Source organism: Tursiops truncatus, chromosome 3 (assembly GCF_011762595.2).
Source record: "Tursiops truncatus isolate mTurTru1 chromosome 3, mTurTru1.mat.Y, whole genome shotgun sequence".
NCBI classification, from domain to species: Eukaryota; Metazoa; Chordata; class Mammalia; order Artiodactyla; family Delphinidae; genus Tursiops; species Tursiops truncatus.
Genome location: NC_047036.1, coordinates 150,662,083 through 150,676,125, shown reverse-complemented (window position 1 = coordinate 150,676,125; position 14,043 = coordinate 150,662,083). Strand labels below are relative to the sequence as shown.

General features: G+C 42.4%; 1 pseudogene; it reads right to left on the bottom strand.

Annotated features, from left to right (window-relative positions):
* Positions 1-1,586: 1,586 nt before the first annotated feature.
* Positions 1,587-8,239, bottom strand: LOC117311885 (ferritin light chain pseudogene; annotated as a pseudogene).
* Positions 8,240-14,043: the final 5,804 nt, after the last annotated feature.

Below are 14,043 nucleotides of genomic sequence, written 5' to 3'. Positions count from 1 at the left end.
CTGTTCCACATTATGTTGTTAATCCTCGTGGATTATTACCTAGACATTTATGGCAAATGGATGTTACTCGTATTCCGTCTTTTGGGAAATTACAGTTTGTTCATGTCACTATCGATACTTATTCTGGTTTCCTCTGTGCTACAGCACAGACCGGAGAAGCTACTAAACACGTTATCACTCATTTATTACACTGTTTTGCTTTCATGAACCTTCCCAAAATTATTAAAACAGATAATGGGCCCGCTGCTTTTGCAACATTTTGTAATTCATTACAAAATTACCCATATTACAGGCATTCCATATAACCCTCAAGGACAACGTATTATAGAACGTGCAAATAGATCTTTAAAGCTAACTATTGAAAAAATAAAAAGGGGAGAATTGTATAGAACAACGCCACATAACCTTATAAATCATGCTCTGTTTATTTTAAATGTTCTCACTGTTGACAAATTTGGCTGCTCTGCAGGGGGAAGGTTGGTGGCTGAGCCAAGATTGGCCTCTCAATCTCCGGAGGTCCTCTGGAAAGATCCGTTAACCAGCACTTGGCGTGGTCCTGATCCTGTGTTGATTTGGGGACGTGGTCACGTGTGTATCCTTCCCAGATCAGTGCCTGGACCTTGCTGGCTTCCTGAGCGCTTAGTCAAGCAAATAGATGGCTCGCCACAGCTCACCTAGTTCAGAAGATGAAGAAGCTCTGCACCTCTCCTGAAAATTTGACAGTGTTGATTCAGAAAAAGAAGAAGAAGAGGAGAGCACTTGCCAGGACGACTCAAAGGAGTGATGTTCCAACTTGGGGACAAATTAAACAACTGGTTTCATGAGCTCAAGAGTCAGTGAAACAACAGAATAATCCTGTTACACCTGTAACTTTATTTTTGGTTATGTTGGCAACCATTTCATGTGTTCCCTTTGTTAATGCAGCAACTTACTGGGCCTATGTACCTTATCCTCCACTATTACAACCCATATCTTGGTCTGAAGCAGAGTTTCCTGTATTTTACAATGATAAGTGTTTATGGGCCTCTTATTGGGAATATAAAACAAATCAATATGTCTGTAAATTATACTAACTGGTTTAGTACCCATCCTGTCTGTCTTAGCCCATTGAATCTGGAAACTGGATGTGTAAAGGCTATTAGTTATGAGCATACAGATGTTTATGAGGGAACGGATCAATCAATTAGTTTGTCAGGCTCTCCAGGCATCCTTCGTTTTACAGGAACCAACATTACTCTTACATGCCCGGCTACCAGCCGACGAGAGGATCTTAAGGATACCATCATTTGGTATAAAATGGGCAACCTATTAATATTAGAGGTCGAATCTCATACGCCTCACCACTTAGGGATTCCGCTATTACTATAGCCAAGGTTACAGGTGAAGATTCAGGAAATTATTTCTGTATGAAGCGTTTACTTGGAGGACAAGGGATACTTATAGCTGGACGTAAGGTTACTATGCTTAACAGAAAATCAAAAAATCAATTGCCTCCCCTTACGACCGTTAACTTTCCTGGATCCAATTTTGAACATTGCAATGCATCTTGGAATAATAACCAAATATGGTGTACTATAGATTATACCAAGGTGTCAATTCTTATCTCTTCTTTTCCCATCATAGATAGGTTTATCACATTTCAAAAGAACTGGGATATATGGAAACTAGCTCTAACTTATTCCAATACACCTGTTATAACTTGTGTTGCTTCTCCATATACACGTTTGTGTGGTTCTATTAACATTGGTAATTCTTCCAAAGGAGGATATAATATTAGCTGTGTTAATTGTATTTTTAGCAGTTGTATGTTCCCTTCTGCAGGAACGCAATCTGTGCTTATACTAAAGCAACCCATGTATGTTATGGTGCCTGTACATCTGAGAGAACCTTGGTATGAAGATACTGGAGTACAGGCATGGGTGGAAGTCTCTAAAGCCTTGCAGAGGAGACGCTTTCTTGGGTGGCTAATAGTAAGTTTACTTGCGTCGGCTGCTCTGTCTGCTACTGTGGCTACTGCCGGTCTTGCTCTTTCACAGAGTATTAATCATGCTCACTTTGCTAATCAGTTATCTCAACATACCAGTCTTGCTTTATCTTTACAAAGTCACATATATTTACGGATTAATAACAAGTTAGATGAATTTAAAAACGCAATTTTGGGGATTGGAGATCAGATGGCAGCATTAAAATTGAGGATGCGTTTAGCTTGTCATGCAAAGTATACATGGATGTGTGTTACTCCTTAAAAGTACAGTGACTGTATTTGGGAATGGGAAAAAGTAAAAATGCATCTGCTGAGTGTTTGGTCAGATAATAATATTAGTCTTGATCTTAAGAAATTAAATGCTGAAATTCAGGATATACAAAATACACATCTTGATGATGTTTCGCCAGAAGATGTAATTCAAACTTTACTGGATCATTTAAAGTGGTTAAACCCTCAGTCTTGGATTACTGGAAGGTTGTCAGGATTTATTACCCTGGCCATAATTTGCCTATTATTGATAATAATCTCATGTCTGTTTCGTATCCTCATGCAACAGTACACTACTCTCGGCACTAAACTTCATGGAATTATTTTGCAGCAAAAGTTAAAAAATAAAAAAGACCTGTGGGAAGCAGTCAGCCTTGAGAGCAGGTAAGGACATGCCAGGCATGCCGCCGCTGCTCGAAGGGACTGTCCCTACTTGTTCCCCTCCTTGTTCCATTCCATGGGAGATAAATCACCAGGGCCCAGAGATCAGAAAGAATGTAAAATGAGACAAGCAAAGCTGTCTCCCCCCTGCACATGCAGGTTATTTTTGATGCTTCTGGGTTTATGGGTTTCCTCCCAGGGAAGTTAACCTTGAGCCGAGACAGTCTGTAGGTAATGTAAACCACCATCTGGCAACCTTCCTTTTTCTAGTCTAGATAATCTGCAACTGTAGCGCAATAAAATTTGCCTTGCAACCATCAGTTGTCTTGGTCCTTCTGACCCCATTCGTCGGTGCTACTTCAGTTCCTTACCCCTTCCCTTCTGACCCTGGGCGGTGAAATCCTCTTTCTCCGGCTGGTCCGCGGCACACATGAATATATGTCTTTGTCTTGCTGTACTGCACCTGTGCTGTCTAGTAACAGATATTTTGTCTGCTAGTAGTGTTCTAGATTATGTCTTTCCAAAGCGCTGAGGCAGTGCACCTATTCTGTAGTTGCAGCTGATGCCTGAATGTAGCCTAGCTGACAAATTATTGATTAATAAGAACTTGAATTTCTCAAAGATTTGTACTGTTAACCAAAATCTGAGCAAGGAGTCTCAAATGTAATTCTTAGCCAGAATTACATGTTAATGAACCATTTAACAGTGTGAATCAAGGAACATCAGTGTAAGGATTTCTTTTAATTTATTTTTTACCTGCTTGAAATATCAGTTAAAGTTTGCCAGCTTGGTTGCAGATGAACGGACGTTGGAAGTTCACCAAACTACTTAATGTGGGATAGGATAATAGACTTCCAGCGCCCTCAAGGCTGTGACCTTGCAGCCATTTTACATAGCACATCCTCCTCCTATAGGGATGAACCTTTCCCTGGCCCGAAAAGTAGCAGCTCTGTTGAAGCTTTGCTTATTGTAACAGGATTTTGTTTCCAGGTTACATGTCTGTGGAAGACTTAATTCTGAATAGAGATATAGATATTACTGGAAACTAATTGTTTTTTCTATTATACTCTGATTTATCAAAAAAGTAAAACATTTAAACTGTGCTACAGAAATTCAGAAGTTGTCTTGCAATCTTTAAACAATAAATGAATGAGTTGCCCTTAAAAAAAAAAAAAGGATTAAGCAGTTAAGCTGTTGGTCCCACATCAGACAAATTTTCCTATACCTTCTGTCAATATTGTTAACAGAGACTGTTATTTTATTAATCCTTATGATCCCGTGATTCTTTCTTTCATGTTTCAGGGCACAGCAGGTGAGAGAGTGGATTTGTTAAGCTGGGTGGGTTTATCCTTCTTTTATGCGTTCATTCAATTTTATGTTCATTTACTTATTGTACACACATGGCAATAGAAGCTGCTAAAGCAATCATTGCTATTCTGCAAAACAACAAGGCACAGAAGCAGATGTCTTATTTCTGAGTTTTCTCCCCCCAGGATTATTATGATTAAAGATCCTTTCCCCCCACTCCCTGGAGAGGACAAGGGGCTGCTCGCTGGAGGTTTTTTAATGACTTGGGGAAAGGCTCAAATATCCCCCCGTTATGGTAATCCACCCCAGGGGCAAACCTCACAAGAATATTACGAATTTATTTTATTGTTCTATCCTTGCAAAGGTAATACTCAGCTCATTAGAATATGAAAACTATACTGTCAAATTTCAGAATTACATGGATGAAGAAAATCACCAGTGGCATCATATCACGTGTGTTATAGTTGTATTTACTATATTGACTCTATTAACTATGTTGTGTTAACAATATATTGTATAACTATATATTGAAAAGGCAAAATGCTGTAACTTATTTCAGAAAAAATAATTATGTTGGCAAACCCCAAATTGTACACTGTAGACAGGTCCTAGGAAAAGAAGATTTAATTCATAGTGGACAAGAGGTTAGCTTCTGTTTTCAGCCATGTGCTATTTCAAGAATTAAACGTCATGAATAATACAGGATATAAGAGGAATAGTCTAAAGACGGAAAAGCACATTTTGATTAGGAAAGAGAATTTAAGGCTTAAGTCTTTTTTTTTTAAGGAAAACTGCCTTATTACTATGAGATAAGAAAATTGTTTCCTTCTTTTCTTCCTTGCTTTCTTCTTTTTCTTTTTTTTAACCTTTTTAATTTTGGATATTTGACCTCTAAGCTGAGATGACTGAAAATGCCTCCTCTGGGCATCAACATTTTTGAAAGACTTTTTCCCCCTCCCTAAGGGCTATTTGTCTCTTGGAGGCATTGCCTACATTACTCACCAAGAGGCAAGCATTTGTCCTTGCACTAAATGCTGACATCTCCTGATAAGAGGGAAGCTGCAAAGTAGAAGAATTGAAGGTCAATATGTTGATAGTGGTCTCAAGAGCATTGACGTACATTTGTGTATTGGGGAAGGGGAGAGAAGCTTGAGAGTGGGCCAGTGGGGAGGGGTAAATATTTTGTGATGCTGTCTACCTATGGGCTTATAAAGTTTACAGCTGCATTAGGAGGACAAGCATTACCATTAGCATGAAAAGTAGGGCAGACCTCAGTTGCAAAAGCTTCTAGCCATACACATAGGGCAATACGTAAATGATACACCTTATTGCATTCACCCATTCACCCTCCCCTGTTCATGCTAATTGGAAATTTCAGTCCATTTCAGAGAAGTAACACAACTATCGATCATTTCCCCTGGCACGAATCTTCCTAGAGCTCACGCACTAGCCCATGTGTCTTAGATTTAATATCTGATCACTAGCTGGATTGAAGCCAAGAGGTGGTTCCCAAAGTTGCTGCACATTAGAATCACCTGGGGAACTCTGAGCCCTCCCTGTGCCCAGGCTCCTCCCTAGACCTACTGAATCAAAATCTCTGGGGCTGGGACCCAGACACCAATGTTTTTCTTAAAAGCTCTTTAGGTAATTCAAATGAGCAGCAAAGCTTGAGAAGCAGCCCAATAACGGGAACAAACTTATTTCACACAGATAAAGTGGGGCAATTCATGTGTTAAAAGAACATGAATATATGTCCATGCCTCTCTCACGCTTTGTCACAGTTTACCCTTCCCCCTCCCCATATCCTCAAGTCCGTTCTCTAGTAAGTCTGTGTCTTTATTCCTGTTTTACCCCTAGGTTCTTCATGACATTTTTTTTTCTTAAATCCATATATATGTGTTAGCATACGGTATTTGTCTCTCTCTTTCTGACTTACTTCTACACTGTTGGTGGGGATGTAAATTGGTGCAACCACTATGGAAAACACTATGACAGTTCCTCAAAAAGCTAAAAATAGAGCTACCATATGATCCAGCAATCTTACTCCTGGGCAAATATCTGGACAAAACTATAATTCGAAAACATACATGCACCCCTATGTTCACAGCAGCACTATTTATAATAGCCAAGACATGCAAACAACCTAAATGTCCACTCACAGATGAATGGATAAAGAAGATGTGATATATATAAAATGGAATACTACTCAGCTATAAAAAAGAATGAAATAATGCCATTTGCAGCAACATGGCTGGACCTAGAGACTATTATACTAAATGAAGTAAGTGAGAAGGAGAAAGACAAATACCATAAGGTACCACTTATATGTGGAAGCTAGAATATGATACAAATGAACTTATCCATGAAACAGAAACAGACTCACAGACATAGCACACAAACTTGTGGTTCCCGAGGGGAAGGGGGAGGTGGGGGAGTGATGGATTGGGAGTTTGGGATTAGCAGAGGTAACCTATTATATATATGGTGGATAAACAACAAGGTCCTACTGTATAGTACAGGGAACTATAGTCAATGTCCTGTAATTAACCATAATGGAAAAGAATATGAAAAATTATATATATGTATAACTGAATCACTTTGTTGTACAGCATAAACTAACACAACATTGTATATCAACTATACTTCAGTAAAATAAATTTTTTAAAAAAGAAAAAAAACATGAATATATATATATATACTTATATATATATATATATATATATTTCTTTTTTTCCTCTTTATTCTGTTTGTGTTTCAAATAGGCTTTTTTTTTTCCTTCTGCAAAAAGCGTTATTGTTTCCATTTGGTCCAAGGCTTGGGAGAGGGCTCCAGGGCGGTTACAAAGCTGCCTAGTAGCTGCAGAGCAGGGCTTCAGGCAGAAGCTCTGATGCCAGAGGGGCTCCTCAGAGGCGGCTGGACTTCAGAGACTCCTGTTTGTGCTCGAGGGTGAGCCTTTCAAAGAGATACTCGCCCAGCACAGCCTGCGGACCAGCCAGCCTGCGGAGGTTGGTCAGGTGGTCGCCCATCTTCTTGATGAGTTTCACCTGCTCCTCCAGGAAGCGGCTCTCCAGGAAGTCACAGAGGTGGGAGTCTGCGCGGGCGGAAGCCAGGGCGCGCAGATGTGATAGTGCCTGGTGCAGGCTCTTCTCCCTAAGAATGGCGGCTTCCACAGCGTCCTGGGTTTTACCCCACTCATCTTGAGAAGGCTTCCGCGCATCCTGGAAGAGGGCGCGGCCACAGCACTGGTTTTGCATTTTCAAGAGACGCTGGGCGCCCTCACACTTCTCTTCAGCCAGTTGGCGAAAAATGTGGCCCACACTGTCCAGAGTCCCATTGTTGCTGTCGAAATAGAAGCTCAGAGAGAGGTAAGTGTCCCCAGATGCATGTTGAACAGGCGGTGGACGGCGGCCTCCACCTCGATGGAATAATTTTGACGAACCTGGGAACTCGTGGTTGATCAGTGATAAGGAGCTAAGCTCAAAAAACGGTGTTGGCCTGTCCTGGAGGCTGAGGATAGCTGAGTGGCTGATTCCAAAGGTTGCGACAGGAAGAAAGGTTGGAGGGTGGTCGGGGGCTGGAGCAAGGAGCGTCCCTGGGTCTGTTCATTCCAAACACTGTTGAAGCAAAAGACAGAACTGCAGGACTGCCGAGCGCACTGCCTCAAATAGGCTTTGATATAAATGAACAAGAAGTCCAAGCAAGGACAAAACTTACCCTTCCCCCCACCAAAATAGCTGGCGATACTAGAATCTAGACCTGGGAAGGGATTCTTCCATTACTTTCTGAACATTCCAAGCCACTAGAGCAGTGGTTCTCAAAGTATGGTCACCTTGTAACCAAGCAGTACCCTATGGGGCCTTCCTAGGACAGACCCATCCCCCATATCCTCTGCTGTAGTTCCTCTCTGAAGTACTCAGATAATAGTATCTCAGGCATATTTCTTGAGTTTTCAGATGCTAAAAACCACCACCCAATGGAAGAAATTAACTCCTTGATGATCATGAGCACGTAGCCCCCAGACCTTCTGGCACCTAAGGATGGATAATGTTACCTGCCCTGTGGCCTCAACATCAACCAATCAGAGGATTGTGCACGAGCTGATCACATTCCCTGGGACGTCCCTCCCTCACCTGGCCTTTAAAAATGCTTTGCTGAAATCCTTTGGAGATTTCAGGGTGTTTTGGAACTCGGGCCACCCCTCTCCTTGCTCGATCCTGCAATAAACCTTTCTCTGCTCCAGACTCCAGCCTTTAGGTTTGTTTGGCCTCACTGTGCTTCAGACAGACGAACCTGCATTCGGTAACAACCTGACCAGTTTTACCAGCGTCCCCTGATAATGTGTCAGATATTCAAGTTTTAGGGCCCTGTCCCAGCCCTATGGAATCAGCAACTCTGGTGGGGCTCAGTGATCTCTGTTATAACAGGCCCTCCAGATGATTTTTATTCACCTTAAAGTTTGAAAATATCTGCATTGTCAGCTGGCCAAAGCATCCACCAGCAGGTGAAGGGGATTGGTGCCTGGAAAAGATAGGGACCAGCCAAGGCAAGTACAGCAGCATTTGCCGTGGTAGTAATGGAGAATGCCTTTTCTCCACTGGTTGGCACAGACTAGGATCTGGGAGCAGTGGCAGGGTTATTTAGGATGCTTTACATTTCAATGTAGAGGGACCGCTGTCCTGGTTTGCCAGGGACTTCCCCTGTGTGAGCACTTAAAATCTCATCCTGGCAAACCCCTTAGCCCTGGGTTTGAAAAACGTAGGGAATAACATGAAATTTAGGGGAAACATGATCTAGGTTTTGGGCAAGTCACAAGTGCTAATTAAAGCTAAGCAAGTATGGACAACACTAGCGTTCTTTAGCCCTTTGCGGGGAGGTAAATCTGATTGGGTGAAAGGACTTATTGTTAAGAGATCTTTGTAGAAACATCCCCTTCTGCTTAGTCCGCTGGTTCTCAGTTCTGGCTAGACATTGGCATCGTCTGAGGAGATTTAAAATGATTTTATTGGTCTACGATGACCAACCGTCAGTGTGAGGGTTTTTAAAAAGTGCTTCAGATGATTCTAATGCACAACCAAATTTAGGTGCCACTGCTTAAGCTTTTGAACCGCTGCTGCATATTTGCACCTCATCTTCCTATGAGAATATCCAACTGTAGTTGAGGTTTGTTTTTTTTTTCTTTTTCTAACTGTCTTATTATAAGATTTACTGTCTTAAATAAGGTTGAATGTACAGAAAATCTTGCTAGTCCATCTGGTATAGCTGGATACTTAGAATAATATAGTTAAGATATATACCATTTAAGTATTGTGACTGGCCTTTTTTTGAAATTAACATATGCATTGAATTAGTACGTTCTCTTTTGAAGTTGTTATGTTGGGGAGCTATACCTCTAATCTGCCATTACTAAATATCTGGACACCTCTTATTAGGAATTGCTTTTAGAAATCTTTAGGGATTAAAACGAAGATTGCTGTATTATTTGTACTGGAACCACAAAAACCTCACAGAGTTCCCCCGCTGTACCTTCTACCCCTATCTCTAACCCTTGGCAACTTCTAATCTGTTCTCCATCTCCACGGTTTTGTTATTTTAAGAATAATATGTAAACATAATCATGAATTACTTAATCTTCGGAGATCGGCTTTTCAAAATTTTTCCCTCGGCATCATTCCCTTGAAGTTCATTTCAATTTTTGCATATATTAATAATTTGTTCCAGAAACTTCCGGGAAGATGGCAGAAGAGTAAGACGCGGAGATCACCTTCCTCCCCACAGATACACCAGAAATACATCTACGCGTGGAACAACTCCTACGGAGCACCTACTGAACGCTGGCAGAAGACCTCAGACCTCCCAAAAGGCAAGGAACCCCCCACGTACCTGGTTAGGGCAAAAGAAAAAACTAAACAGAGACAAAAGGATAGGGACGGGTCCTGCACCAGCGGGAGAGAGCTGTGAAGGAGGAAAAGTGTCCACACCCTAGGAGCCCCTTCGCGGGCGGAGACTTCGGGTGGCGGAGTGGGGGAGCTTGGGAGCCACGGAGGAGAGCACAGCAACAGGGGTGCGGAGGGCAAAGCGGAGAGATTCCAGCGCAGAGGATCGGGCCGAACGGCACTCACCAGCCGAGAGGCTTGTCTGCTCACCCGCCGGGGCGGGCGGGGCTGGGAGCTGAGGCTCCGGCTTCTGTCGGAGCGCCGGGAGAGGACTGGGGTTGGCGGCGTGAGCACAGCCTGCAGGGCGTTGGTGCGGCCACGGCTAGCCGGGAGGGAGTCCGAGGAGGGGTCTGGACCTGCCGAATAGGCAAGAGACTTTTTCTTCCCTCTTTGTTTCCTGGTGCGCGAGGAGAGGGGATTAAGAACGCTGCTTGGGAGAGCTCCAGGGACGGGCGCGAGCCGCGGCTAAAAGTGCGGAGCCCAGAGACGGACATGGGACGCTAAGGCCGCTGCTGCCGCCGCCAGGAGGCCTGTGTGCGAACACAGGTCACTAGCCACACGCCCTTCCGGGGAGCCTGTGCAGCCTGCCACTGCCAGGGTCCCGGGATCCAGGGACGGCTCCTCCGGGAGAACGCACGGCGCGCCTCAGGCTGCAACGTCACGCCGGCCTCTGCCGCTGCAGGCCCGCCCTGCACTCCGTGACCCTCCCTACCCCCCCCCCCCCCAGCCTGGGTGAGCCAGAGCCTCCGAATCAGCGGCTCCTTTAGCCCCGTCCTGTCTGAGCAAAGAACAGATGCCCTCCAGCGACCTACACGCACAGGCGGGGCCAAATCCAAAGCTGAGCCCCTGGGAGCTGTGAGAACAAAGAAGAGAAAGGGAAATCTCTCCCAGCAGCCTCAGAAGCAGCGGATTAAAGCTCCACAATCAACTTGATATACCCTGCATCTGTGGAATACATGAATAGACAACCAATCATCCCAAATTAAGGAGCCCTGTGGATGAAAGGCTCTTGGTGCTGCAGCCAGGAGTCAGTGCTGTGCCTCTGAGGTGGGAGAGCCAACTTCAGGACACTGGTCCACAAGAGGCCTCCCAGCTGCACATAATATCAAACAGCGAAAATCTCCCAGAGATCTCCATCTCAACGCCAGGACCCAGCTTCACTCAACGACCAGCAAGCTACAGTGCTGGACATCCTATGCCAAACAACTAGCAAGACAGGAACACAACCCCACCCATTAGCAGAGAGGCTACCCAAAATCATAATAAGTCTACAGACACCCCAAAACACACCACCAGACGTGGACCTGCCCACCAGAAAGACAAGATCCAGCCTCATCCACCAGAACACAGGCACTAGTACCATCCACCAGGAAGCCTACACAACCCACTGAACCAAACTTAGCCACCGGGGACAGACACAAAAAACAACAGGAACTACGAACCTTCAGCCTGCAAAAAAGGAGACCCCAAACACAGTAAGATAAGCAAAATGAAAAGACAGAAAAACACACAGCAGATGAAGGAGCAAGATAAAAACCCACCAGACCTAACAAATGAAGAGGAAATAGGCAGTCTACCTGAAAAAGAATTCAGAATAATGATAGTAAGGTTGATCCGAAATCTTGGAGATAGAATGGACAATAGAATGGACAAATTGCAAGAATCAGTTAACAAGGACCTAGAAGAACTAAAGATGAAACAAGCAACGATGAACAACACAATAAATGAAATTAAAAGTACTCTAGATGGGATCAATAGCAGAATAACTGAGGCAGAAGAACGGATAAGTGACCTGGAAGATAAAATAGTGGAAATAACTACTGCAGAGCAGAATAAAGAAAAAAGAATGAAAAGAACTGAGGACAGTCTCAGAGACCTCTGGGACAACATTAAACGCACCAACATTCGAATTATAGGGGTTCCAGAAGAAGAAGAGAAAAAGAAAGGGACTGAGAAAATATTTGAAGAGATTATAGTTGAAAACTTCCCTAATATGGGAAAGGAAATAGTTAATCAAGTCCAGGAAGCACAGAGAGTCCCATACAGGATAAATCCAAGGAGAAATACGCCAAGACACATATTAATCAAACTGTCAAAAATTAAATACAAAGAAAACATATTAAAAGCAGCAAGGGAAAAACAACAAATAACACACAAGGGAATCCCCATAAGGTTAACAGCTGATCTTTCAGCAGAAACTCTGCAAGCCAGAAGGGAGTGGCAGGACATATTGAAAGTGTTGAAGGAGAAAAACCTGCAACCAAGATTACTCTACCCAGCAAGGATCTCATTCAGATTTGTTGGAGAAATTAAAACCTTTACAGACAAGCAAAAGCTAAGAGAGTTCAGCACCACCAAACCAGCTCTACAACAACTGCTAAAGGAACTTCTCTAGGCAAGAAACACAAGAGAAGGAAAAGACCTACAATAACGAACCCAAAACAATTAAGAAAATGGGAATGGGAACACACATATCGATAATTACCTTAAATGTAAATGGACTAAATGCTCCCACCAAAAGACACAGATTGGCTGAATGGATACAAAAACAAGACGCATATATTTGCTGTCTACAAGAGACCCACTTCAGACCTAGAGACACATACAGACTGAAAGTAAGGGGATGGAAAAAGGTATTTCATGCAAATAGAAACCAAAAGAAAGCTGGAGTAGCAATTCTCATATCAGACAAAATAGACTTTAAAACAAAGACTATTAGAAGAGACAAAGAAGGACACTACATAACGATCAAGGGATCGATCCAAGAAGAAGATATAACAATTGTAAATATTTATGCACCCAACATAGGAGCACCTCAATACATAAGGCAAATACTGACAGCCATAAAAGGGGAAATCGACAGTAACACATTCATAGTAGGGGACTTTAACACCCCACTTTCACCCATGGACAGATCATCCAAAATGAAAATAAATAAGGAAACACAAGCTTTAAATGATACATTAAACGAGATGGACTTAATTGATATTTATAGGGCATTCCATCCAAAAACAACAGAATACACATTTTTCTCAAGTGCTCGTGGAACATTCTCCAGGATAGATCATATCTTGGGTCACAAATCAAGCCTTGGTAAATTTAAGAAAATTGAAATTGTATCAAGTATCTTTTCCGACCACAACGCTATGAGACTCGATATCAATTACAGGAAACGATCTGTAAAAAAATACAAACACATGGAGGCTAAACAATACACTACTTAATAACGAAGTGATCACTGAAGAAATCAAAGAGGAAATCAAAAAATACCTAGAAACAAATGACAATGGAGACACGATGACTCAAAATCTATGGGATGCAGCAAAAGCAGTTCTAAGAGGGAAGTTTACAGCAATACAATCCTACCTTAAGAAACAGGAAACATCTCGAATAAACAACCTAACCTTGCACCTAAAGCAATTAGAGAAAGAAGAACAAAAAACCCCCAAAGTTAGCAGAAGGAAAGAAATCATACAAATCAGATCAGAAATAAATGAAAAAGAAATGAAGGAAACGATAGCAAAGATCAATAAAACTAAAAGCTGGTTCTTTGAAAGGATAAACAAAATTGATAAGCCATTAGCCAGACTCACCAAGAAAAAAAGGGAGAAGACTCAAATCAATAGAATTAGAAATGAAAAAGGAGAAGTAACAACTGACACTGCAGAAATACAAAAGATCATGAGAGATTACTACAAGCAACTCTATGCCAATAAAATGGACAACCTGGAAGAAATGGACAAATTCTTAGAAAGGCACAACCTGCCAAGACTGAATCAGGAAGAAATAGAAAATATGAACAGACCAATCACAAGCACTGAAATTGAAACTGTGATTAAAAATCTTCCAACAAGCAAAACCCCAGGACCAGATGGCTTCACAGGCGAATTCTATCAAACATTTAGAGAAGAGCTAACACCTATCCTTCTCAGACTCTTCCAAAATATAGCAGAGGGAGGAACACTCCCCAACTCATTCTACGAGGCCACCATCACCCTGATACCAAAACCAGACAAGGGTGTCACAAAGAAAGAAAACTACAGGCCAATATCACTGATGAACATAGATGCAAAGATCCTCAACAAAATACTAGCAGACAGAATCCAACAGCACATTAAACGGATCATACACCATGATCAAGTGGGGTTTATTCCAGGTATGCAAGGA